General features: G+C 37.0%; 2 pseudogenes across 2 annotated transcripts; one reads left to right on the plus strand and one right to left on the minus strand.

The window, feature by feature from the left end:
* The first annotated feature begins 602 nt into the window (after nucleotides 1-602).
* LOC110771044 (uncharacterized) lies at nucleotides 603-6,120 on the plus strand (annotated as a pseudogene). Its single transcript, XR_015833397.1, has 10 exons — nucleotides 603-962; nucleotides 1,067-1,122; nucleotides 1,595-1,669; nucleotides 1,989-2,310; nucleotides 2,402-2,497; nucleotides 4,679-4,766; nucleotides 4,945-5,029; nucleotides 5,168-5,237; nucleotides 5,324-5,413; nucleotides 5,695-6,120. The product of XR_015833397.1 is annotated as an uncharacterized LOC110771044 (transcript).
* Nucleotides 6,121-9,995: 3,875 nt separating this feature from the next.
* LOC110771041 (LEAF RUST 10 DISEASE-RESISTANCE LOCUS RECEPTOR-LIKE PROTEIN KINASE-like 2.2) lies at nucleotides 9,996-25,113 on the minus strand (annotated as a pseudogene). Its single transcript, XR_015833716.1, has 6 exons — nucleotides 24,868-25,113; nucleotides 22,639-23,249; nucleotides 22,247-22,291; nucleotides 20,703-20,746; nucleotides 19,977-20,244; nucleotides 9,996-10,856 (listed from the first exon to the last, which is right to left on the minus strand). The product of XR_015833716.1 is annotated as an LEAF RUST 10 DISEASE-RESISTANCE LOCUS RECEPTOR-LIKE PROTEIN KINASE-like 2.2 (transcript).
* Between the last annotated feature and the right edge of the window lie 2,600 nt (nucleotides 25,114-27,713).

Below are 27,713 nucleotides of genomic sequence, written 5' to 3' on the forward strand. Positions count from 1 at the left end.
GATTTTTTATATATTCAATTTTGTTGTATGATTGAAACTTTCCAAGTCTTTAAGAAATACAGATAAATTTCTTGGAAATTTTACTAATTTTGGCATTGAAATTTCTTTACAGTGTGTTTGGATGAGGAAGTTTAATTTTTTTATTTATAGAAATTGTAAATGATAGAACTTGGACACCTTAATAATAAAAGTACAAATATAGTTTAAAGAAAATTCTAATGATATTTCTCTTTTCAAAGTTGGAAGAGATCCAAGTATTATTCTCTATTTCTTGAAGTGTTGTCTACATGCGCGAAAAGTTTCAAAAGCAACAAATTTTTCTTTCTGATGTTGATTTTGAAAATTTTCGCCTACCACATGTGGACAATAGTTAGAAAAATAGATCAATAATACTTGAATCGCACTTCTCTCCCTCAGTTAAATTTTTGGGCTTTTCACATATAAGTCCTTTTTTTTTGTGAAACATATAAGTCCTTTTTAACTTAACTTTTTTTTTTTGCCAAATTTTTTAACTTTACATTTTAAATAATTAATTTTTTGTTTTTTAACTCGAGCACAATATTGTAGAAAACACCTTGTTGTACTTTTGAATGAAGAAATGCTGTAACACACTGAGGGGTCAAAAGTCCTCAGCAGCGTTTTCTTTTGGTTCCCGCCTCTTTCTTTCTTCTTCGTTGTTCCTCTCAGTCACTCTTTCTCTCTCGCCTCTGCCTCTCTCACTCTCTCAGACTCTCTCCAGATTTCACACGAATCACGATCTCTCAATCACTCTCTCTCTCTCTCTCTCTCTCACCCGCTCTCTCTAAGTCACTCAGTTTCTTTCTCAACCGCTCTCGCTCGCCTCTGCCTCTCTGTCTCTCGTCTCTGCCTCTGTCCGTTCTTCCTCTCAGTCACTCTCTCAGCCACTATCGCTCTCTCTTAGTCATCAAAGGTATCCCTCTCTCGATTTTTGTTGGTTTGAGGTATTAATATTTTGAAACCCTAATTCAAAATTTAGGGATTTTTGTTGATTTCTGTTAATTCTATTTATATATTCTGACTTTGTATATATATGTTTTCTGGACAGAATTGATTTGAAGGCAAAGTTTTTCCAGATTGGCTTGCTGGCTGTGTTTATTTCTGGTATGGAATTGTTGCTGTTTTATTTGCTATTGTTGCTGTTTTATTTGCTATTTTTGCTGTATTTTTGTTATTTTTTGGAAAGAATTGCATCATTCAATAACGTGATTTGGCAGATATTGAGTAATAATTTAATTTGTATGATTGGTTGCTGTTTCGGTTGCTATATTTATTTTTGTTTGCTGTTTGAATAAGAGCTGCATTACCATTGAAAATTGTTCCTGTTTTATTTGTTATTTTTGGTATGGAATTCATCATTAGCATGTGTGGTATGATTTATTTTTTCTATTTGTGATACCACCACGTTGCATGATCTACTGAGACTTTCTATGCCAATGCTTGTTGATTGTCACCATTCTATTAGTTCTCACTTGTTGATTGTTATTGTGGAAACCCTAATTCAAAAATTTAGGGATTTGACTCTTTGTATTTTTACTATTTATTTGTCTGACTGTGTTTATTTCTGGTAATTTAGGGAATCAAAAATTCTGGCTGGAATTGATTTTGAAGGCTAAGGAAAGGATTGGCTTGCTGGCTGTGTTTATTTCTGGTAATTTTTCTATATTTTTTGTTGCTGTTTTTATTTGTTATTTTCAGTTGCTGTTTTATTTTGTATTTTTGGTTGCTGTTTCATTTTTTTTATTTTTGGTTGCTATTTGTTTTATTTGTAGTTTACAGAAAACCGTCTGAAAATTAATTTGTTTCAATGTTAATGCTTATTGTTTCATTTTTTGGTTGCTGTTTCAATTAATTTGTTTTATATGTTAATGCTTATTGTTTTTTTTGTTATTGAAGCATGCAATATTTGTATTTTGGTTGCTGCTGTATTTTGGCTTATTGTTTTTGTTTTATATGTTAACGCTAACCAGAGAGCAGGACATCGAACAGAGAGAGCAAGTGCACCTCTGTCCACGGCGCAGAAGAGAGAGAGAGAGAGTTGCTATTGTTGGAAACTAAGGCTGATAATTTTTTTCAATTATGCTTGAATTTGTTGATATTTAACATTGCATTCTTTGCCCAAAATCTGCGACTTTAATCTGTGCATACTTGATTTTGGAATATAATTTAGAAGACAACCCAAATGTTCTACCTCAGCCGAATTGAGCACACTCTGCGGCTGCCTCCTCATCTTCTTAGCCTTCGTCTAGAAGATGCAGTTAGGGAGAGCTTGAGAAGCTTTTCTTAGATAAGGTTTGTGGCCTGATACATATTTTGAATTTTGCCCTTTGTTTCTTATTCACAATGTTTTTACTTTGATTCACTATGATGTTGTTCCTTGTAGGTTATCGCGAACTTGGGACTTTGCATTTCTGTGCATAGTATCCAATCCATTAAAGATGGCTTTATCTTACCTAATGATGGTCATCCAACTTTTAGGGTATATATTTGTTTACCTTACTCTTCTCAATTTTATGACTATAAAGTGCTTTTGGTAAATTCTGTTTTGTTCAAATTTAGGTTGTTTTAGTTCGTATAAGTGGAATCAGCTTGCTTGCTTCAATTCGTTTTATTATTCTTATTCATATTATTTCCAATTTTCAATTGTAAGATACCTCAATTTATTTCCGGTTAAACTATGCGGTGCATGAGAACTGCCAATCTAAATACTTGGTATCGTTGATACAGATTATTAGGCCTTTAGCTTAATATGCAATAGACAGTGATCTTCTCTATATCCAAATTTTGTTTGTTGATTGGTGATAATGGTGTGCTTAAGTAGGCTTGTTTTGGTCAGGTAATTTCGCTTGTTTGTGGATTGCTTTTGTTGGTTTTTTGTTTTTGGTTTCCGAATAAAATTGGGAAACTTTGGTGTTTTAGCTGATGGGTGGTAATAATGGTTTCGGAGAGGGTATTGGGTCGCAGTAGGGGTTAATGATTGGTTTAGTTTTCTAATAAGAACTATAATCGTGCTTTTAGGTATGTAGTGGAATAAATTTTGTTGGAGCTGCTTTGGATTATAATAAAGTTGTGGATTTGCATTTGTAACATGTTTCACTCAAATAGTTTTGAGGGAGAATGGTATGGATTTTAGAGCATACCTGTTTAGTTTTCAATGCACTGGCATTAAGTGTCAATCTGTAAGAGCATCCACAATCATGCTTTCTATTTTTTAGTTAAAATTTAGCTAAAAACACTATAAAACTATTTTTGTCTCTATAAAATTTCAAACTCCAACCATACTCTCTAATTTAAATAGTCATAAATGCTTTTAATAAATTTTAATTCAATTTTTGAATAAAGTATAGACACAAAAGCAACAACAAAAAATAGTTGGCATTAAATAAATGGTTAAAATACTATTAAAGTAATTGAGCATTAAATTATAGGGAGCCACTAGGAGTCCTTTCTCTCTTCTCAGATTTAGGAGCTCCTAGAGATCTCTCTCTATTTTAGGAGGTGGATAGGGAGCATGGTTGGAGTTGTATTTTTCCAATTGCTCTCTAAAATTTGTGTAAGGAGGTGGTTTAGGGAGCCCATTGTGGATTTTCTAACTTATAATTATTAAATTTGGTGATTGCACCTATTTTGATGATTGGTCTTCCATTGTGGTCTAGTCGTTTTGTACAGGTCTTGATTGAAAGATTGGCATTTTTTACTTTATCTCTTATCAGGATTTAATGGGTTTTAATCAAATTTGTCATATTTGATAAAATACTTCTCTGTAAGGAATGCTTCGAACTACTGGATTTTGATTTTTTGACTGACTTTGAGTTATGTGATTATTTGTTGTATGAAAACACAAATGAGTTTTGTTTGGTTGTTTGAGTCAGAGTTTTCGACTTAAAATGATTTCGAAACGAAGAAGCATATCATTGTTCTTCGTGCACTGGCTGCAGAAGATTGATATCTCTTATGTGTAATTAGAATTCATCACTTAAATTCATTACTTGTTAGTCAGTGCCTCCCTGCTAGCTAGCCATTTGTTAATTGTTAAATTGATTACTTAATGGCTGATTGTTAGCTTAAATGGGAGCTGCTGATTAGCGGAGAATTTATTCCCTGGATCCTACATAAATTAATGTACTCTACCTTCATTTGATATGATAATATGTAATATACAATGATCTTCTTCTCTATATCCTAATTTTGTTTGTTTTGTTTTTCCGAAACATGGAATCAGAGCAACAAGCTCTTGAGATCTAACCCCACTGCTACCCTTACCCTAGAAAAAAGGAACAAAGAAAGAAATGGACAGCTTCTTCTCTCTTTCCCATTACTATGACATAGGTTCCTTTAAATCTTTTCGCTTGGATTTCTTCTCGGTTCTCAGCTTGATTTACTTCATTCCCTGTGGGTGACAAAACTGACAACTAGGTCCTGTCTTCTTCTCTATGAAATTGAAGTGCCTAATTACCTTCAGAGTGAGTATCACTGGTATAGGCTGAGTATTTGTTTTTTACACTTAATGGGTAACTGTTAGGCATTTAGACTAATTAAGATTTTCAGCTTAAATTAATGTCAGAATACTCCCTTCATTTGAGTATGCACTATGCAATGTTCTTCTTCTTCCTTTCTAAAGCTTCTTGTTTTATTTTACCCCTTTTTCAACAATTGGCAGGTGGAGTTCACACTGATTATGTTTCGTCCATTTGTGGGAGAGATAATTGTTGCAAAACTTAAAGAATCTACTGCAAATGGTTTACGTCGTATGTATTCTACTGAGATGAACTGAGTGTAGCTTAATTCTACGTCTCATTTAGTTTTTCCTTCTTAGTTTCTCTTTGGTGCAAGCAATTCTCACTCTATGCATTGATGGACTCCTCTTTGATAAGGAAGCATATCTATGTCTTACCCTTAGTCTGATTTTGAATCTTTAAATGGCAGTGTCCCTTGAATTTTTCGATGATATTTATGTACCTGTTCATCTTTTGCCTGTTCCATCCCATTCCGTGACTGACCCAGGAAAGAGGTGACCATCCCTTCCATGTCTGGTTGATATAAGTACAAATAGAGCGTTATATTTATAATCCTGCATGAATTCTTGTATATTGATATATTTTTGAACACCCTTTAATTTGTAGTTTATAATATTTGCTGAGGATTACAGGGATAGAGTCATGCGTATATGGAAGTTTCCTGATTCAGATGAAGAACTTGTTATTGATGGGATAGACGAGGTTCATATTGTTGTGGTTTGATTTATCCATACGTACTCAAATTTCAGTTGCCTAAGTGTATGCTAACTTTTAGTTCCAAATGGCAGATAAAATTCCAAGTTCACAGTGTGAACTTTCCTCCAATTCCAATTGCGCAGCCAGAAGACTCAAAACCATTTGCCCCTATGGTGGTTACAGTAAGTTTATGCTTTAAATCTTATCATACGACTGGTGGTTGCATCTAGCTGTAGCATCACTCGATCTCTAGTTCTCTACAATTCTCCAAACGCAATGTAACTATTGCAAAAATGCTGCTTTGTGAAACTTCTGTTCCCTTTAAAATCTGTGCTAATTCCTTTATGTAGAGTAACACTAATTCTTTTGTTACATCTTTGTTCAAATTAAATGAGGGTTCTCTTTTGGCAAGTAGATTTCTAATGAATTCTGTGAACCTCCAATTAAGTTTCCTATTTTGCAGGGATCAATTGATTTTGACGGTTTGGGCCCTGTTTCGTGGTGGGTGGATGCAGAAGATAAGGATGAAGAACCTGAAGATCCTTAAGCTGACAGACCTTCAGCAAAGGGGAGCTGCTTCTATCATGTTTCTCATGAATGTGTTTGAAGGCATGGATACATAAACTATTGTAGTTCAAATTAGCTTGGTGGGAAGGTGGACAAACTTTAGTGGTGTAGGGGGGTTAAGACTATTTGTATGAATTCCATTGTGAATCAGCTTAGCTTGAGCTTTGAGGGTTAGTGGTTTTGACCTGCTGCCCCATTTGCAATATCTTGGGGAAACTGCTACTTGCACATATCTAAATGTAATTCTAGCTTCAAAGTGTTTTCTTCGAGTGTAGAATTATGAAAGCACTTGATAGAAGAAATGGACTTGTTTTTTTATTTATTCTTTTTGTAAGTAAATGAATTTTTTAACAAAAAGGAGGGCAAATCCCTTGGTGCAAATAACAACAGGGTCATAAGACCAAACAAGAAAACACAAGGGGGCAGTCCTACCAATAGAAGGCAATCCCTAGCTAACAATACAACAAACCCTAATAGCAATTAGCTCATAGGGATCTTCCAATCTGCAACAAGATATGAGTTAGCAGGTGAGGTTTTAAACACCATAGAACATAGTGTTGAAGATAAATGTGAACCTCCCAACACAATTTCACCACCACTAATTAAATAATGGGGTTTTATTATTTTAGGTTCGACCCATTCGAGACGCAAGTCTCTTAATTACAATCCCTTGCTTCAAGGGAAAACCCTTTGATTCCATCATAAAGAAACAAAATGTGTGTTTGGTTTTGCGGCTGCCCCTAAGTCGAACCTCAGGGTGCCTACGTATCTCTTGCGAGAATCAAGCCACTCGTAGTTCGAAGAATTGCAATGAATGAATGACTCATTGCAAAAGGGAAAATTTGTACGAATTTGATTGAAAAAGCGTTTGAGTGAATTTAGTTGAATAAACCAAGGATTCGATTTTGATGTGTGTTTGGGGTGAATTTGGTTAAGAATAACCATGGATTCTGTTTGGATTTGAGATTTGGGCGGTTGCATCTAGATTGGATCTCTAGATTGCCTACGTACCCTTTTGAAGGGATCAAACCAACGTAGTTCGGAAATGATTGTTTAATTTGCGTGGTTTTGTACCACTTGGGATTTGGCGTGGTTTTGTACCACTTGGGATTTGGTGTGGATGCGGTTGCGTCTAGTGGTATGCCAGACTGCCTACGTACCCTTGATGGGATCAAACCGGCGTAGTTCCGAAAAGATTTGCATGGAGATTTGATTGGTGGGAATTTGATTGCGGTTGCGTCTATTGGTATGCTAGACTGCCTACGTACCCTTGATGGGATCAAACCGGCGTAGTTCCAAAAAGATTTAGAAATTAATGGGTAAGTGTGGCCCAATAATTTAGAATTTGTGTCTTTGAGACAATTTAGAGATTTTCATAGGTAGATGACCTATGAGAAAGACTGGAAATTAATGGGTAAGTGTGGCCCATTAATTGAGGATTTCTGTTTGAGATATTTGAATTTAATTCCATTGGAATTTTCATGGGTAGATGACCCATGGGGAAATTTGATGGTTTTGTACCATTTTTCTTATTGTCAATATCCAAGAAAAATAATGAGTAATTTTAATTATCCCATTGATTTTTCATAAAATTGACATTTGCACTTGAGATTTGGTGTGGTTTTGTACCACTTGGGTCTTGGCGTGGTTTTGTGCCACTTGGATCTTGGCGTGGTTTTGTACCACTTGGGTCTTCACTTGGCGATTTGAGAATTAACGGGACCCTTTTTATTTGAGTCCATTAATTCATAATTTGTGAATTCGAGACTTTGTACCAATTATTCACCAATTGGGATCTTTTTATGGCAATTCCATTGTATTTGAGACCGTCGGGTCTTGGAGGCCACCTAGTTCGTGGCTGATTGACTGATCTTGAGATGTTTGACGAGCCCCATGAGTATGAGACCATTGTGTCTTGGGCCATCGAATCTTGTAATTTCGTATTGGGCCCATTGCTGTCAACGATTTGGTAACGAGCTTGAACCTTCGCAAGTTTTTAGCCTTCTTGCTCACGTTTTCTAAGCTCGAGGCAACAACCCACATGGTCTTTCCACTTGCAAACTGAGGTCTTTTGTGACTTTTGGCTATTTTGTTTGCTTATTTATTTGTCTCATCTTTGTGCAGGTGGCGTTGGAACAAAAGGGAATAAAACCACTTTCTTCTTACTTTCACGAGGTAGCACCTCCATGCATGATCCCCTAATGCCTTGTCGTGAGCCATTTTGAGAACTTTGAGGTACCTTTGCTTGTAAAAAGAAAAGTTCTCGCAAGGACCAAACAAACTTGGTATTGATCACTGCTTGCTGCACACAAGAGAAACAATAGACACTTGCTTTCTTCTTGGTTCGTCAAACCAATTGGTTGGTGGTGGGTGGTTGTTGCAGCCATGTAATTTTCTGTCATGGAGTTAATGATTTTTCTATTTAGAGAAAAGCTCCATTAACCATTGAGAGAGAGAAAGAGAGTTCGGCTTATACAGATCCTTTTGTGCGCCACAAGGGCTTAGGTGATTATATGAGCCAGCCCCTTTTGTTGTTTCTCTTTTTGTTGTTGCCATGTGATTGCTAAAGGCATCCTGGGCTGGGAGCATTCGAGCAGCAAAGCCACATCCTGGAGAGATCATGCCTTTAATTAAGCAAATGCCTTTTAATTTGATCAAGACACCCAAGTATAAAAATCCTTCTCCAAGTGAAGTATGAATTAACCTCCCTATCGCATTGGAACCCCTTGAGCATCCAAGAAGGCAGTAAGCCCCTTGTCCATATAGGATTGGGCATTATGAAATTTCCTTTAAAAGGACATGTGCACCGCAACTTTAAGGAACCAGCAAACAAAGCGATAGCTTTTGATATATTTGCTTTTCCAGACAAGCTCGTAGACTTCCCCAAGACATCTGCTGCATCATCAAAAGAAGCAGCAAATTGTTTCTTTCCCTCTGAGACATCTGCTGCAATTTGTCCTCTTGCTTCAGAAACCAAAGAGAAAACTTGTGGTACTTGCTTTGCCAACTCTTTTTTTGTTTGCTATTGCTGTACTTTTACCATTGCTCATTTGAGACATCCCCTGCGTTTGGAAACATATTCGGAGTTGCCTGCTGGAAACATGATAATTGAAATCATCATGGAAGATGATCTTTCCTGTTGGTGGTAGACTGAAAACATCGATGGAATTATTTGAGCGGAGCCAAGCCTTGGAGAGATTCTTGACTTGTTTATGATGATTTCTATCATCATAGCCAAGAATCTTTCTTTGGACTGATCAAAAGATGGGTGCAGATTGTATACTTGGAAATATTTGAGCGGAGCTGCCCGTTGGAATAGATTATCCCCTGATACATGATGATTGAAATCATCATAGAGGACAATCTTTCCTGTCGGTTGTGGACTGGACGCTTGGAAAACATCGTTGGAATCGTTTGAGCCGAGTCGAGCCTTGGAGAGATTCTTGACTTGGTTTATGATGATAGAAATCATCATAGCCAAAAATCTCTATGGACTGATCAAAAGCTAGGTGCAGATTGCATACTTGGAAATGCTTGAGTGGAGACATGCCTTAGAGATCCCTGACTTGAGATGGCTCTTGCTTTCTCTGGTATGCTTGCTGTCTTCCTTTTCTTCCTGCGGCTATCCTCCTTTCTGCTCCTTCCGTTCTCTGCCTCTGTGGCCTTGTGAGCTCCCCCCTTTTTCTTTCCAGCCTCTCCTTTTTATTTACAGCCGTGCTTTTTGTAGGCTAGCCATCAGGGATCCCTTTTGTGAAGGACTCTTCATGCAATAATCACTCCACCAAAACAGGAACCACCCAACTCTCTTGAGAGTTTTCATTGGTTGGCCAAACTCCTATTTTTTTTAAACTCCTTTTGGATTTGCACGTGGGATCAACCCACCTTATCCCTTGGCTTTGAAACTTGAAAAGCTTATTGGATAATTGGCTTTACTTTTTTTTTTGAAACACTTATCATTTTGCTGGCCGTGGGCTTTGACAAACACAGTCCCAATTATTTTTTTTTTGTGCATTTTTTTAGTTCAACACATAGCCTACCTAATAGAATTCTGCAATTATTGAAAATCCTACAATTTGAGTGTTACAGCAAGGCGGCAAGAAGCGTTTCTGAAAATCCTACAATTTCTTTCCGTCCAAATGTAGTAAACAAGGGTAGCAAACAGAAGTCTAATAGTGCTTATTCAGTATGTAATCTCCCTTGCACATCAAGATTGCTATATATTACATTGTTTGATTCGCATCTGCAATCAAAACGATTTCTGTAGAATTTGTAACTGTTGATGCACTTGTGGTACTTGAATGGTCCCCGGGAACCACTTCTGGCATTTGTTGTGGATACAAGAAAGGCTTTGGAGGCATTTCAAGGCTCTCTATTTCTCCTTCAAGCATCTCAACTGCTTTATTCATAGAAGGACGGTCACTAGGCTTCATTTGTATGCACCACAAAGCCACAATGATCATCTCCTTTATGATCTTCTCTTCCTCCTCTGTGGCGTCTCCAACTTTTATGTCCTTTCCTTCACTCAATTGGTCAAAAACCCATGTTGGAAAGTATATTTGGCTTGACTTCTCTATGGTTGCATTTAAATTCTTTCTTCTGCCAGCCATTTCCATCAATAGCATTCCGAAACTATAGCATTCTGGTGCTATGTATCCGATAGTTCCTCTTGCTGCCGTCAAAGATACAATGCTATTATCGAGCGGGCATAGCCTTGCTAATCCAAAATCAGACACCTTGGGAAGAAAATTCTCGTCAAGAAGAATGTTATGAGGTTTGATGTCAAAGTGCAGAATTTACATTTCACATCCTCTGTGCAGATATTCAATACCACGAGCCACTCCAAGCGCGATTTCAAACATTTTCTCACAATTCAAAGAGATAACTCCCTGTTGAGAAAATAAGTATTTATCAAGAGATCCATTAGGCATGAAGTCGTATACGAGAGCACGCTTTGAACCCTCAACGCAGAAGCCAATGAGTTGCACCACGTTAACATGGTGAATCCTTCCAATGGTTGCAACTTCATTGATGAAGTCTTGCCCATTAGCTTTGGACTTACTGTTGTGTAGATACAGCTGCACCAAAATGGATTCAGTTGCATCCTCAACTTGTGATACTCGCAAGTGCACGAGCCGTTGGTAGTTTAGCATATGTAAGTGCGAGGTCGATTCCACAGGGATTGGTGATTGAATGATCCAATTTAGTTTCCCTACACAAAATAGAAACAAAAACAAAGAACATAAAACAAGGAAGAAAGAAATAAGTAACTCAAGCAAATAAGTTCCCAAGTTCAATTTAGATTAATGGATTGATTCTAGCTAAAGTATGATTAAGCCATGGTGTGTGGTCATAACCTTGTGTTCCTAATTCCCTAATTTGATCATTTGTTGTCTAACCTAAAATTAAGCATTAGGAACCCATTAAGCATAGAAGAACATTTTAAACAACCAAGCATGTATCTAATCCCTGTTGTCGAATGTCCATACATACTCTTCCTATTCATAGTTCAATTCAAATTAAAGCATGGTGTATACTCTTAATTCAAACCAAGATAGCTAACACGCAAGCCTAAATGGTGATCAATCATTCAAACTAGCATATTAACTTATAAGCATAATGAATAAGAACAAAAACCATAATTGAAACTTGGAAACTAATTAAACTTGAATACTTAAGAAAGAATTTACATAATGAAAAGTAAAGTGGAACTAAGAAAAACTTAAGGAAAATTTCAACACAAAAGATTTCATTACAACAATTGAAAACTAGAAAGAGAAACTAAGAGAATTTGAGGGAGAGAAGGGAAGGGAGCTCTAGAGAAGTGTTTGAGAGCTCCCCCCCTTGGGGTGTGTTTACAAGCTTGGGAAACCTCACTATATATAGGCCTAAGGAAGCTGAAAATCTGAATTAAGTATGGCTAATGCATACAACACTTGTTTTATAAAATCTGAAATGGTTGATGCACTTCACTAATGCATACAACACTTGCATTATAAAATCTGAAATGGTTGATGCACTTCACTAATAAATCCCACCAGCAGCCCTAGCTCATCTTCTTGTCACCATGACCAAGCTTCCAACCAGAAATAATAGCTCATCCTGAGGTCAGCATGACCAGCAACTTCAAGGGCTTACGAATTGGGCTTCCCTTAAGCAAATTAAGACTTTAAGCACTCAAACTTGAAGTTCAGAATGTCTTCTTTCCAGCCATATATCATTTGGGCCAATCCAAGGTCGGAGGAGGAAGTTAAGGCCAAAACAAATTGCTAACTCATTTTGCGCGCTGATAAAATCCATCCTGAGCATGGCTCTGTGTTTGCTAGGTAACAGACTCCACAATTATCCAATGGGGCTGAATTTCGAATATGTTATAGTATACACCCATTGGAACAACTTTCATGAAGAATGTGGCCTCATCCGAGCTATGTAGGTTGCTGAAACAAAGCTTGCAATATGACCTACGAAACTGGGCTGGCAGGGGACTGTAGCCAAAATTGAGTTTGTCTTTAAGCTCTTCATCCATTCATCCAAATTAGGCCCTAACATGCATGGATTGCATCATTTACTATCCAAAGCCATCATTATTACCTAAAGCTCAATGAACTGAAAGATAAACACAAAAAGGATTAAAAGCACAAGTTTAACTCAAAAACATAACCAAATCATAAGCTAGAAGGGTACAAAATGATATACAATTATGAACCGATCAAATACCCCCAAACCTAGATTTTGCTAGTCCTCGAGCAAAACAACACAAAACAAAGTTAAAAACAAAACAAGAAGTTAACTAGACCACTTTCGTAGGTAACTCGATTGCATTGAGCGAATGCAACAAGCCTTTAAACCTCTAGGCATCCCTAGTAGGAGGAGTTGTGTCTCCTGAGGGTTTAACAGTTATACCCACAAACGTTTTTCTAACTCTACAAAACAAAATGGTTAGAAAACTTATTAGATTTGTTAGTTCTTAAGCAAAACCAAAACCAAAAACAAACATAAAAATAAAAACAAAACACAAAACACAAAAAAACAAAAAAACAAAAAAAACAAAAAAAAATCAAAATAAAAACTCAAAACAATCTTTCCGAACATTTTGTGAAGAGAAATGACTCATGCACATGACTTAAACGTTTTGACAATAAAAGCTCAATTTTAGACATTATTCACAAAGCGGCAAAGTTCAAAACATAATATGCTCAAAGTGTAGTAGTGTGATAGCCAAATGCAACAAATTCCCCAATCTTAGTTTCCACATAATTTCAAAAATCATACCAAGCACAAATGCAACTTCAAATCTCACCAAAGTTGTCCTCTCACAAATGAATCACTCAGAAGAGGGCTACAATGCAACACTCAGTTATAGACATGGGATTAGAGTTAAATCATAAGGTACTTAACTCAAAAATAGGAAGATGAAGAACTTGCATTAATATGATCTCAAGAAGGAGGCCAAACACTTAAAAGTAGAAAAATGAATGCAATTCAACCACATGACATTTAAGATCAATTTAGGTCTTTAGCATAGGTTGTAATGGGGCCAAGGGTGTAAGGTGAGTAAGAAATGAAGGGTATGGATAATACAAAGTCCAAGGAACTCAAAATGTAAGAACATAAAATAATTGTTTACAAGACTTCGAATCATCACGATTAGATTTTTTTTTCTTTTACAAGATCAAAACTCCTTATACCTTCATTTACATTGATTCAAACTCCTTTCCAAACACCAAATTATTTTGAAGGCCCAAAAATGAATTTTCAAACAACCGCCACTTAATCACAACTTTCTCTTTTCTTTCACCAATTGTGTGATTTTTTTTATTTTTTTATTTTATGTAATATCCCTTCCCAAACTTAGCTTGAAAAACACATCCGAATTAGAGCTCATGAATTCCTTAGAAAGGTAAATATTTGTTTTTCGGGCTAAGGCGAGGAAATATAATTGGTAAAATGAAAGAAAAGGTTTACATGTAGGCTCAAAATGGTAAACAATGGAAAATCATGCTTAAGCATGCATAAGGTTAGCTTGAAAGGCACAAACGATCCAAAGAAGGCCTTAATATCACTTCTTTAAATGTCATGAAATCAAATTGCATAAGAATGAATGACTTTTAAGTGTTCAACCAAATCAATGAATAATGAGATCAAACAACAACTTTGATGACAAGAAAATAAGAGTATGTGTATAACACTCATGAAATGAAGCACAAGGCTCAAAAGCTCACATTATATGGTTATATAAGTCTAATTTATGCTTGATACAATTCTTTGGGTCATGCAAATCCTTTAATTGGAAAATTATGAAACAAATGGCAAGTGCAAAGAAGGTTTCGAACATATCATGCTAGAACGATGCCAAATTAATCAATTAATTAATTTTTTTTTTTTACAATAAAAATTTACAAGGAAAAAAAAAATTAAATAAATAAAATTCAATTTTCATTTAAGTCATGCAAACATTTATCACAATCTCATCAAATGTGTTCGGAAAGTGAATAAAATCAAAATCAAAATCAAAATCAAAATTAAAGCAAGACTTAACAAAATAAAATAAAAATAAAAACAAGCAAATAAAAAAATTAAATTAAATTAAATTAAGGAAAAACCAATTTTACATGCTAAACTCCAATACCCCCAAACCTAGAAATGAACATTGTCCTCAATGTTTAAAAATTAGGAACAAGCAATGTCATAACAAGAAATGAAAGGTACTAAAGTAAATATAAAAATAAAAAAAATAAAAAAAACACAAATAAAATAAAATAATTACAAAAATAAAAATTACAAAACAAACAAACAAATAAACAAAAAAGAAAAAAAATGAAACAGTAAAACACTCGAAACAGAAAGCCCTAAACAGACAAAACAGTAAGCCCTAAACAGACAGTCTTACGCAAACCAAAACCCAAACAATTGAAAGCCCAACCCAAAAGAAAGTTAACCCACCTTGAAACCTAACAACGGTGAAAACCTAACCCACAATGAAATCTGAAGCCCACACGTTTGTTATTATTATTATTATTATTATTATTTAAATAAAATGAAACTTGAATTGGGAGCGCAAAGGCGGAATTTCTGAAAAGAAAGTGTGTGGTCCCTGATGCCTTGGTTCCTGGGAAGTCACGGGTGAAAGGGGTGAGGGACGTGTCGCTGCGCAGAAGCAGCTGTCACATCCCCCAAGCCAGAATTATTGGCTTCTTGGGTGAAGCGGGACGACTTTTTCACTAGAAGGTGGTGAAAGGTGAAAATGCAATTAAGGGGGGTTGGGAAACGGGTGCGGCGACATATAGAGATAAGCCGTAAGGGCCGCACAGAACTCAGAACCGCAATGGCTAGGGTTAGCAAAAACTAAGTCTATAAAAGGTAAAAAGAAAGGGTAAAAAAAAATACAAACTCAGAAACACACAAAAGAGAAAAGAAAGAAAGAAGAAAAGAGAGTGAGAAATCAAATGGCCTCTAACTACCCATTTTCGTTGGATCTCAACCTAGCTCCACCGACTCAGACACGAGGCCAAGCAGCGGCACCAGTATGGATGCCCTACTTTGCTTCCGCACGGGGGCCTGTGACAGTAACTGACTCAATACTCCTAGACAATGATGTTGCCATTGGAGTGGCTAGAAATTTAGTGACTCCTAAAGATATACGTGTTCTGGGGACAAGGGATGACAACCGGGTCGTGAGCGATGCCCTGGCACTGAGCGTGCAGAGTACAGCAACAGTCGCAAGTTTGGGTCATCGCCTACTTGCGAAGTCCCATGAGGTAGAGGTGCTGAAAGGTCAGTTGGCGGCAGAGCGAAGTATGGTTGAGGAGTGTCAGACTGCTATAAAAAGCTTGAAAAGGGAGAGGTCAAGGATAGTGGAGGTGAATCGACACCAACTAGAAGTATTGCGGGACGAGAATAAAAACCTATCAAAAATGGTAGAGTTGTACTCTCGCGACATGCGAAAACAGCTGGAGGACCTAGACCGACCGGGTAAACGCAAACAAGCAGATCGCGAGAGTAGTTACGCTCAAGCTAAGATTGCGATCTTTGGGAGCTCAAGTGATGAGCCCCAAGAAGCTGTGCGTGAAGCCCCGGAAGAGGACAGCCAGAGGGCCAAACTCAAAGCTCCAATGGTCGAGACACTAAGCACCGAGAAGAAATGATTTCCTACTGCATTATTGTTGTTTTTATTTTATTTTGTTGTTTTTGTATTTTCATTATTTTGTTTCGGAAATAAAAGAGTAAGGTTGCAGAAAGAAAAAGAAAAAGAAAAAGAAAACACACTTCCCAACTAAAATAAAACAAAGACGACAAACGGAAAAGAAAACACATTTCCCTAACTAAAATAAGACAAAGATGATAGCCGAAAGGGAAAAGCAAAAACACAAAGCTCTAGAAAATGAAAGTAACGGGCAAAAACATTAAACACCAGAAAACACGGAAAAAAGAAAAGTAAAGTAAAATTAAAGGTGCTCCCCCTTGAAGCGATTAGGTCGAGCATGCCCGGGAAATCCGAAATGGTGTTGGCTCTCTCTCATCAACGTATTTCTATTTAAACCACACCTCTGCAAGCGGATGATACCCAGCATTTCTTCCTGCAAACTCAAGGAAAAACATCAAAAAATTCAGAAGCAAAACAAATGGCATCCTCATGCACTCACCTTGATGATCTCAACCTTGAGCTCTCACTTGCACCACCGAATGCCCAGACAAGGGCTCCTCCAAACACTGTCTTTCCAAACTCTTCATATCATCACGGCACGGCCTCAAACTTTGCTGAGGCAATACCGAACTTTTCTGAGGCACTGTCGAACAGAGCAGTGCTGCTAGGAGGCATGATTAGCAGCAAGCTCACTCCGACAGATCATCTGCATGTGGCACAGAGGTCTGATAAGGCAGCGGTAGAGGAGTCCCACAATTTAACTGTGCTCCACGCGGTCTCCGCTACCAATTTGGGCATGCGATTACTGGCGAGGACAAGGGAGTGTGCCGCGATGAGCGAGGAAATAGCTTCCTTGAAGGCTATGGTTGCGGACTTGCAGAAGCGGCTCTACTGTGCCAATCAGCACGTGGAAGCACTGCAGAGGAAAAATGAGGACCATGTCGAGCTGCTGCAGATTCTGCAAGTAAGAGAAAATAGAGGCAAGCCATGATGATGATGAAGATGAAGAAGATGATGAAGATGATGATGAAGATGATGATGATGATGTTTTTTATTTATTATTATTTATTTTTAATTGTTTTTTTTTTTTGTTTTGTTTTGTTTTTTGTTTTGTTTTTGTTTTTGTTTTTGCAATGTTTGAAATAAAAATGTGTTTTAACACTCAGAAATAAACTAACTAACCATACCACGTAAATAAATAAATAAATAACATAACAACACAAAAACAGAAACAAAACAAAAACAAAGACTCAACAGAAAAGAAAACAAAGAAAATAAAAAAAACTTAATTTAAAAACACACAATATACAAGCAACTCACGGATGACCAGTTAAGGGCCTCAGAAAACACAGCCAGGGGATCCGGGAAGGTTGGAGGGGTCACAATGGTCCCGCTTAAAACCCAAACTTCTTAGACACCGAAGGTGTCGCCTAAAGAACTCCTAGACACTGTATTAACGGAAGTGCTCACTGGGGTTACCATAAGTCGGCTCATATGAAATTTTTTTTTTAAAAAAATTTTATTTTATTTAAATTTTTAAGATAAGAAACAAAAACAAATTAAGATAAAATGAAACAACAAACCATAAACGAAAATGAACTAAGTACTGTAAACAAATTCAAACAAACAACATAAATTGTTGTACTAAAAGAAACAAACCAAGAAACCAAAGAAAAAAAAAAAAAAAAAAAACAAACAACACTTTCTATCACCCGTTTATCACCATTGGACAGATTCGTTTCTATGTTTTTCAGCTTCGACCTCTGTTCAGTTTTTAAGCTATAACTTTCCAACCGTAAGTCCAAATTTTACGTTCTTTATATGGTTGGATTCAGCATAGAAAAACAAAGAACTCAACGCGGACAAAAAGGCAAAAACAACTACAAAAATAAACAGAATTCAAAGAAGAGAAAGGATTGAAATGCTCCCCCTTGAAGCGATTAGGTCGAATGTGATGCACTTGGAGGTCGCGACTTCTCCCATTGCTCCACACTTCCCATTCTTGTGATTGAGATTGCCATCTCTCTCCATTTTTATTAAGCTATCATAAATTGCTAAAACAAACACACAAACTTGAAATGGAATTAAAAGGATTAGGAAATAAAAACTAAAATGAAAAGGAAAATTAACACACATCCAATTCCATGCTTCAAAGCAACAAGCACCAATGGGTTGTGTAAGCTGGGACTTAAACCCAGTTCTCTTGCTTGTTGGGCAATTGTCCTTTTCTGTTGGACTACAAACACAACTGGTCCATTAACATCATTAACTTTAAAACAAGAAATTGTCTAGAAAAACATGAAAATGAAAAATAAAAATAAAACAAGTAGGGAAAAGAAATAGAACCAAACTATGTTGCCAATCCCCGGCAACGGCGCCAAAAACTTGTTGTGTAGATACAGCTGCACCAAAATGGATTCAGTTGCATCCTCAACTTGTGATACTCGCAAGTGCACGAGCCGTTGGTAGTTTAGCATATGTAAGTGCGAGGTCGATTCCACAGGGATTGGTGATTGAATGATCCAATTTAGTTTCCCTACACAAAATAGAAACAAAAACAAAGAACATAAAACAAGGAAGAAAGAAATAAGTAACTCAAGCAAATAAGTTCCCAAGTTCAATTTAGATTAATGGATTGATTCTAGCTAAAGTATGATTAAGCCATGGTGTGTGGTCATAACCTTGTGTTCCTAATTCCCTAATTTGATCATTTGTTGTCTAACCTAAAATTAAGCATTAGGAACCCATTAAGCATAGAAGAACATTTTAAACAACCAAGCATGTATCTAATCCCTGTTGTCGAATGTCCATACATACTCTTCCTATTCATAGTTCAATTCAAATTAAAGCATGGTGTATACTCTTAATTCAAACCAAGATAGCTAACACGCAAGCCTAAATGGTGATCAATCATTCAAACTAGCATATTAACTTATAAGCATAATGAATAAGAACAAAAACCATAATTGAAACTTGGAAACTAATTAAACTTGAATACTTAAGAAAGAATTTACATAATGAAAAGTAAAGTGGAACTAAGAAAAACTTAAGGAAAATTTCAACACAAAAGATTTCATTACAACAATTGAAAACTAGAAAGAGAAACTAAGAGAATTTGAGGGAGAGAAGGGAAGGGAGCTCTAGAGAAGTGTTTGAGAGCTCCCCCCCTTGGGGTGTGTTTACAAGCTTGGGAAACCTCACTATATATAGGCCTAAGGAAGCTGAAAATCTGAATTAAGTATGGCTAATGCATACAACACTTGTTTTATAAAATCTGAAATGGTTGATGCACTTCACTAATGCATACAACACTTGCATTATAAAATCTGAAATGGTTGATGCACTTCACTAATAAATCCCACCAGCAGCCCTAGCTCATCTTCTTGTCACCATGACCAAGCTTCCAACCAGAAATAATAGCTCATCCTGAGGTCAGCATGACCAGCAACTTCAAGGGCTTACGAATTGGGCTTCCCTTAAGCAAATTAAGACTTTAAGCACTCAAACTTGAAGTTCAGAATGTCTTCTTTCCAGCCATATATCATTTGGGCCAATCCAAGGTCGGAGGAGGAAGTTAAGGCCAAAACAAATTGCTAACTCATTTTGCGCGCTGATAAAATCCATCCTGAGCATGGCTCTGTGTTTGCTAGGTAACAGACTCCACAATTATCCAATGGGGCTGAATTTCGAATATGTTATAGTATACACCCATTGGAACAACTTTCATGAAGAATGTGGCCTCATCCGAGCTATGTAGGTTGCTGAAACAAAGCTTGCAATATGACCTACGAAACTGGGCTGGCAGGGGACTGTAGCCAAAATTGAGTTTGTCTTTAAGCTCTTCATCCATTCATCCAAATTAGGCCCTAACATGCATGGATTGCATCATTTACTATCCAAAGCCATCATTATTACCTAAAGCTCAATGAACTGAAAGATAAACACAAAAAGGATTAAAAGCACAAGTTTAACTCAAAAACATAACCAAATCATAAGCTAGAAGGGTACAAAATGATATACAATTATGAACCGATCACTTACCCAACATCTTGATGGCTACAAGGCGACCGCTACGAAGCTTTGCCTTGTATACAGAGCCATAGCCTCCTTCACCCAATTTTTCCTTGAAACCTTTGGCCATCTTTTTTATGTTTGAGTAAGAGTACCTTACTGGCATGAGCTTATTGTTCTGCAAAAAGTCTTCTATATTGTCATGCATTGACAAGTGCCTCCTTTTCCATTTGTATATTATTAATGCAGTTGCACAGGGAAAGCCAAACACATACATGACTATGTACAATATTCCTGCGCAGTTCACAAAAAGTGGACTCAATAGAGACATTAATTGATTGCTACAATACAATCAACATTTTCCTTGGTACAACATTTTTCATTATTGAAGGGCGTCTGGTAACCTTCTCGTGTTTAGTTTTTAGTTGTTACTTCTTTTAGCAAAGATGGAGAAATATTGGAGAAATAAGAGATGGGGAACAAAAACTTGAAAAGAAAAGGTATTTAAAACTGCTTTTAATTAGTTTTCTTTTTGTGCAACATTTCATTCCATTTTCTCCCTCTCCTCCTTTCTTTCTCATTTTTTCTCTCTATCTCTTTAACTTAAAAACCAAATATTGAAAATAAAAAAACCAAAATGGTTATCAAACGGGTTCATGCTTTTATTCTTCAGTTATCTATTTTTTTATTTTTTTTTTGGGTTAAAACTGAAAAATGCTACACAGTAACTGATTTCAAGTAGTTCACATTACCTAGGTAAGAGATTACACAGGTTAATGGTGTTGAAGTGAGTCTCCTAATTAATCAAGGAGATTTATTTCCTGAATTGCATGGATTATCGACTTGGGTGCTACGAATTTCTTGACTCACTTACCAAGTTGGGCATTTGTGACGTATATGCACCAACTTGAGGAGGAGTGTTGAAGTGAGTCTCCTAATTAATCAAGGAGAATTATTTCCTTGATTAATTAGGGGATTTACTTTCCTATTTTATAGATTTATTTTCTTTGGTTAATTAAAGGATTTACTTTCCTATTTTATATAGTTGTCAAATCATTGTATAATTAGGAGATACTTTCCTAATCCTTTACTGGATCTAATTCCTTGTAAAGCTCTCATGTAAACTCTTATATATATACCTCCTTATGGAGAAGAATAAAAATAAGAACCTAACATATTCAAAACCCATATTCATATTTTAGCATGGTATCAGAGCAATCGATCCTCGGTTGTCTCTAACTTCTCATATCAAAATTTCTCCTCCCCTCCTCTTCAAGGGGGGGGGGAGGGGGAGTGAAAAAGGATCTGTTTATCTTTCTCATGGAGATTTTGCCTCTTTCTTGACTCCAACATACCCTTCTCTTCAGGGGGAGAAGAGAATTGAAGAGAAGTTTCTGTGTCCTTTAGCCGTGTTCACAGGGTTTCTGTGTCCTTTAACCGAATTCACAGGGTTTCTGTGTTCTTAGCCGTGTTCACAGGGTTTCTGTGTTCTTTACATTCCTCAAATCAAATTCCTCAAATCAAAATCCCTCACATTCTCATATCACATCTTACTTCCGCTGCGATGTCAGGAATCCCTACGATTCTCCCTCTTATTGCAGACTCAAAGCAAGCGACCGGTCGCCCGAAGAAAGCTACCGGTCGCCCGAAGCGAACGACCGGACGCCCAAAGCAAACGATCGGTCGCCAAAGACTCTGCCTGAATTGCATGGATTATCGACTTGGGTGCTACGAATTTCTTGACTCACTTACCAAGTTGGGCATTTGTGACGTATATGCACCAACTTGAGGAGGAGTGTTGAAGTGAGTCTCCTAATTAATCAAGGAGATTTATTTCCTTGATTAATTAGGGGATTTACTTTCCTATTTTATAGATTTATTTCCTTTGGTTAATTAAAGGATTTACTTTCCTATTTTATATAGTTGTCAAATCATTGTATAATTAGGAGATACTTTCCTAATCCTTTACTGGATCTAATTCCTTGTAAAACTCTCATGTAAACTCTTATATATATACCTCCTTATGGAGAAGAATAAAAATAAGAACCTAACATATTCAAAACCCATATTCATATTTTAGCAAATGGAAGCCACTCAAGGGACATATCCCTGTTGCACTTGTTGGTGAGCGCAAAGAGATACAAATCGAATACATATGCTGCAATTAAGTGAAAAACTCGATCATAAATTCATAATTCAATTAAGTATACTTTGATGAATGTAATGCCTGGATTAAGAAACTAAGTACTACACATTTGAATTATATGTAAGTTGGATTAGAGAATCGGTTACTTGCCTGGTATCAGGAGTATGAAGTATAAGATCTTCTGGTACCAATGTTCTGCATTGCAAAATAAAATAAGATTCATATTTGCATACAAAAAGATCATAATATTAGAAATCAACATGTCAGTCTCCTTTTGACCACCAAATTATTTGTAGTGAAAACACCATAAATTAGCCTCCCGTACTTAGTTGACAAAAACTCTCTTCCTATTCCTTTGATCAGTATCTCTAATATAATATATCTGTAGTAGATGACTGTAATATATCAATCTGTACACAGATGGAAGCAAAAGCCTATGTGTCCTTTCCACACATGAGAACAGCATAAAATGTTATTTGACAACAAAATCTTGTCAATGTGTAAACTCTCGCTAGCATTATTGAATAAGTGAAATCATTAACAGATGCACTATAGTACCTTTGGTTATTGAAGGGCACTTGGTTTTACTCACGTTGTCGAGCATGCAGTTCTCCTTATACATTCCACATTTTAAGTAACATGAAGCGTTAAACCATGAGAGCTCAAAGCCTCGCGCTATTTCATTATATATACCTTCACATGACAAGTTCTGGTGCAGATCTGTAGATGTTGAAGGTGACACCACAACCATTTGTGTTATTTTGCAGGACTCCCCCAAATCGAATGGACTTATTATGGAGCCATTCAAGCCAATCATGACATAAGAAAACATTCTTAAAGTACTGGACAAAGAAGAATTGGCAGAATTGTTGATGCATGGAGCTGTATCAACAAGGCGAGGAGAATGGATTGGATTTGCACAGCTGATAAAAATTATGGGCACTTCACGTATCGCTAGACTATACACTCGGAGTTTTTGAATATCATCTGTGTAACCATATTGAAGATCATGGATGAAAGGATCTCCATAATAACTAAGGTTGAAGGAGGTTAAAGAGTAACGTGGGTTGGAGAAGTAGTTGTTTTTCTTCTGTACACCAGCATCAACAACTCTGATTGTCCAGTCACTGTAATTGATCGCCTTTACGTAATACTGTTTGTACCCAATTTTGGTCAATGGACCAAAACTGGTTACCTCCCCAAAAAAGAGCATGGCAAGGGCCCAAGCCCAATAGTTGTCTATAGGTTAAATTTTTCAAGAAGATTTTTGTTTAAAATAAACACTAAGACAAAAATCAAAGCCCAAGGGCAGAGGGCCCAAAGCGATTGGACTACTGAAAAATGGGAAATCGGAAGTTGTTCCAAACCCACGCGGAGGTGAAAAGGACCATCAACATTTAATGACGATTTGACTTTTCTCTCTTCCAGTAAGAAAAGCCAGCCGCCTAAAGAAAGCCACCAAGCCAGATAAGAAGCCAACTTGCACATCAAATTGCCAAGGACGAAGACGCTTCAGACCAGGAAACCAATTCAAAGGACCGGCAGTTCTCGTCAGAAAGATCGATCTTCCCCTCCATGGACCAGTTCAGGACGTCAAATCAACAAGCTGACTTTGGGCAACAGCCAAATATCCTTGCCCAGTCATCATCACTTAAGACCTCTTCTGCTCCTATAAATAGAGAGCTTCCAGCACAGAAGAAGTGGACACTCTCTCCAAAACCAGACGCAACGTCTTGTAAAACACTCAAAAAAGTACTCAAGGCATTCCAGTCATCTCGTTCAGACTCCAGATAGCCAGACGACCTCTGTGTTCATCTTTTTATTTCTCTGCCATTTCCATGGTATGATTAACTTCTGAAAATGTTTAGTTTGAATTTGTATAATTTAGTCGGCTATGAACCTCAGATCACCGTGATAATGTATTGCATAGTTTGGAACTGATAAGCATGGATCTCTACTGTTTCTGTCATTAATTTAAAAGTTAAGCAAATGAGAACAATGGAACCCATATCTAAAGAACTCTGTTATGCTTATGTCTGTTTCCATTTCTATATCTGCAGTATTTAAGCCGTTTCCCGCTTTCGTTTTATTTACACATATTCATCACGTAAGGTTTTCAGCCCGAATCGGGCCGCACAGGCTCGAGGGATACAAACCAATTGGGCCCGAAAGTCATAGTTGGGCCCGAAATTGTGGTTAAATTATCTATATATATATATATATATATATATATATTTAAAATTCAGACTTAGGTCCGTAAACCCACACGAGGTGTTTGTTGACCAAGAACTTTATCTTTTTCCCCTGCTTGGATAGGTGTTGTTCGCACCAACCACAGCCGACACGTACACGAGAGAAAGAATTTTGAAGTCCTCTTAATTGGGGCATAGAAAAGAACCAAACCAGGCCAGTACCCCACCTGGTGCACAATGGCTTGAACAGAGGTTCAGGAAGAAGGCGCAGACTCCACAAGATATTAACCACACTCGCTCATACCAGGTCTGTTGGACTGGTCATACACCCAACAGTGGCATGCCTATAAAGCAGAACCCATGGATCAGAAGAATTTCGGAGGTTAGGCCCAAGATAGGGCTGGACTGGATTTCTTATCAACCTGATACAACTTTCAATTTCGTTTAATATTGAAGTAACATCTGTGTGGGCCAAAAAGATACAATCGGGGCATTGGTGTAGGTCCAACAGTTCCTGTGTTCTTTCGAGCACGCCTACCGCGAAAATAGTTGAAAAGAATACTTGACAGGAATAGAGACCAACAAATACTTTCCCGAATACAAGCATATTACTGTAACATTTTCCTCACAATATAGCTCAAAAGTGTTGTTGCCACAGTTTTGAAGGTCTCCTTTTAAATCGAATGGAGACCTTATGTTAATATTGCCACAATAAAGGGCACTATCTTCCACGGTGGATGTCTGGAAACAGAAGGAAGGAGGAAGAAGGAGAAGGAGAAGGAGAAGGGCTATGTGTGCAGCAAGTAGGAGACTTCCTCTAGACATAATGAGAGAGAATATTAGGAGGAAGGGAACAGGCATCCAATCCAATAGGAATTTATCAAAATTATGGAAGAGCACAGATTAATTAGACAACTTAGGTTCTGGCTATGGTAGATAAGAAAGGAGGTACTTCAGACATGACCATTTGGATTTTGGAGCCCCTGAAGGCAAGCGATAAGCTGCTCAGTCAACCAAAAGCAAAGTCACCCAAACAGAAAAAATTAAATATTAATAATCCTTATGGAAATATTAATCCGTCGTTGATAAAAAAAATTCAGTAAATGCATTTGAACCAGTCCACATATATATATGTTAATGCTAAATCTTATATATCCATATCTGTCGTATACAATCAATTAATAACTGAGCAAGAGACCGGAATGCTGCAAGCCATTTTTTTGTTAGAATAATGCTTCTGATTAATTTCTTATGCTGGTTGCTCATAGTAGTAGATGTCGATGCAGTCCATGGCGGAGTAGGCCTTGAAATTTGCAGAGAAGCAAGATGTAAACCGGACGGCCCAGCCATCCGATTCCCATTTCGACTTAAAGGTAAGCAGTCAATCCATTGCGGTTACCATGGCTTTGATCTATCATGCCCTAACGACAACCAGACTCTGCTCGAGATGCCATCTTCATCTAACAACCTCTTCGTTGAAAAGATTAAGTACACATCTCAGGAGATTGAAATATCTTACCACAACGATTACCCATCGGGAAATATTTTTTACTTCAGTTTATCTTCTTCTCCCTTACAATTTGTGCCTGGACACAATAACTATAATTATACCCTATTTAGTTGTTCATACCCAATTTATGAATGGAATAGCTACACAACCTTTTGTATGATGCAATTGGACATGTAAACATTAAAGCTATTATAACTTGAACACTAACCTTGTTCAGCCATTGAAGCCTTTTATCGAACACCTAAGAGACAGTATTGAACACTTGAGAGACAGCTCTTCTCTGAGATAACTGATTGCCTTTATTCTCAAATATCAGATGGGGTGAATTACTTTATGAGATTGTGTGTATCGGCTCTTAGAGGGAGCTGCTCTATTTATATGCATCACTCAAGGAGTCTTGCCCATCAAATGACTCCTTGAGGTATCCTTATTGCTATAGAACTGTTAATCCTAATTCTCATAGAACTAGAAACCCCTTTAGCCTTGTAATCCATATGGAACACTGATACAGAGGCTGCAGGTCGAGAGGTATGTTGAGTTCTTGATCAATCTTGAGTCTTGCAATCCGATAATGAATAGAAGACCAATTCTGAAAGGATTGGGATAATAAACTATCTTACAGGACAATCCTGAAAACGGTAAATATGCTGTCAACACTCAATGTTCTGTTGATACACTGCCCCTAGAGTCAGTGGCGGATCCAGGATTCAAAAGCCAAGTAGGCGAAACTTACCTTAAAAACTCGACGGTACGAGTGAATTTTATTGATAAAAATAAAAAGATACACCTAGTCAGGGGGATGTAATGAGCCTTACCCTCAAATATGCATATCTATACGTAAATAAAAGCTTAACAAAAGAACACGAAGTAAATGCAATGCAACACAAAACTAAACTATTTTAATCTAAAACCTTACCCTACGTGGCTTAGAAATCTTAAATTCCTCAATTATCTCTTCATTATCAATATTATTAGCAAACTCTCTTTCAATGTGTAGAATCATGCAATCAGGAAGGAATTCATCAGCTATGGTGCTCCGAAGTCTATTCTTAATAATTCTCATACATGAAACCCTAGAATACTCAATTTCAAATTAAAATTAAAATTAAGATGCATACATGTATTTTAGGAAAACCCCCAAAAGAGAAGATAATTAAAGAGAAGAGAATGAGAAATACTTGTTCCCAAAAAATAAGAAGAAGCTGCTGAAGATCTTGCTGACAAGGAGAAAAAAAGTGGGGACCGTCGGGTTGCAGCCAACCAATTGTTCAAGGGGAGAAAAAAAGTGGGGACCGTCACTTGATATGGGGTTTGCTTTGCTTTTTTGTTTTTTTTTGAAATATAATATATGTGGGCATGGCCCATGGAGTTGGAGAATGTCGGCTGAGCATGTGAGTAGACAAAGCTTTTTATTGTTTTTGAGTGGGCTGGGCTATTGCTTTTCTTAAAGAGAAAAATTTGAGTGTTTGGGTTTTAGCAGGCAGATTGTATTGGGTATTGAATAATATTTGGTTTGGCTGTAGTGGGTATTAAATAATATTTAGTTTGCTAAAAAAATGGGGTAGGTAGTTGAGTAGGCAGATTGTATTGGGTATTTAATAATATTTGGTTTGGCTGTATTGGGTATTGAGAAATAGTTAGTTTGCTAAAAAATGGGGTAGGCAGCTGCCTACCCTGCCCTTAGGGTAGGACCGCCTAGAGTCTTGTACCAAAGCTGCATGACTATACATCAATTCCAGACATATCATCCTTTCCAATGAAGTTGCATTGGTCCAAACCATCATGTCGACATTGCGAAGAGATGGGCAAGGCATGTAGATCAAAGATTAGTGAATATAGTCTTGCACATGTTCAGACTGCAGAAAGCGAATGTTTAGATTTCCCTGAAGGTATCATTTAACTAAACTTGGCTTTG

This window comes from Prunus avium, chromosome 2 (genome assembly GCF_965620075.1).
Source record: "Prunus avium chromosome 2, drPruAviu1.hap1.1, whole genome shotgun sequence".
Lineage (NCBI taxonomy): Eukaryota > Viridiplantae > Streptophyta > Magnoliopsida > Rosales > Rosaceae > Prunus > Prunus avium.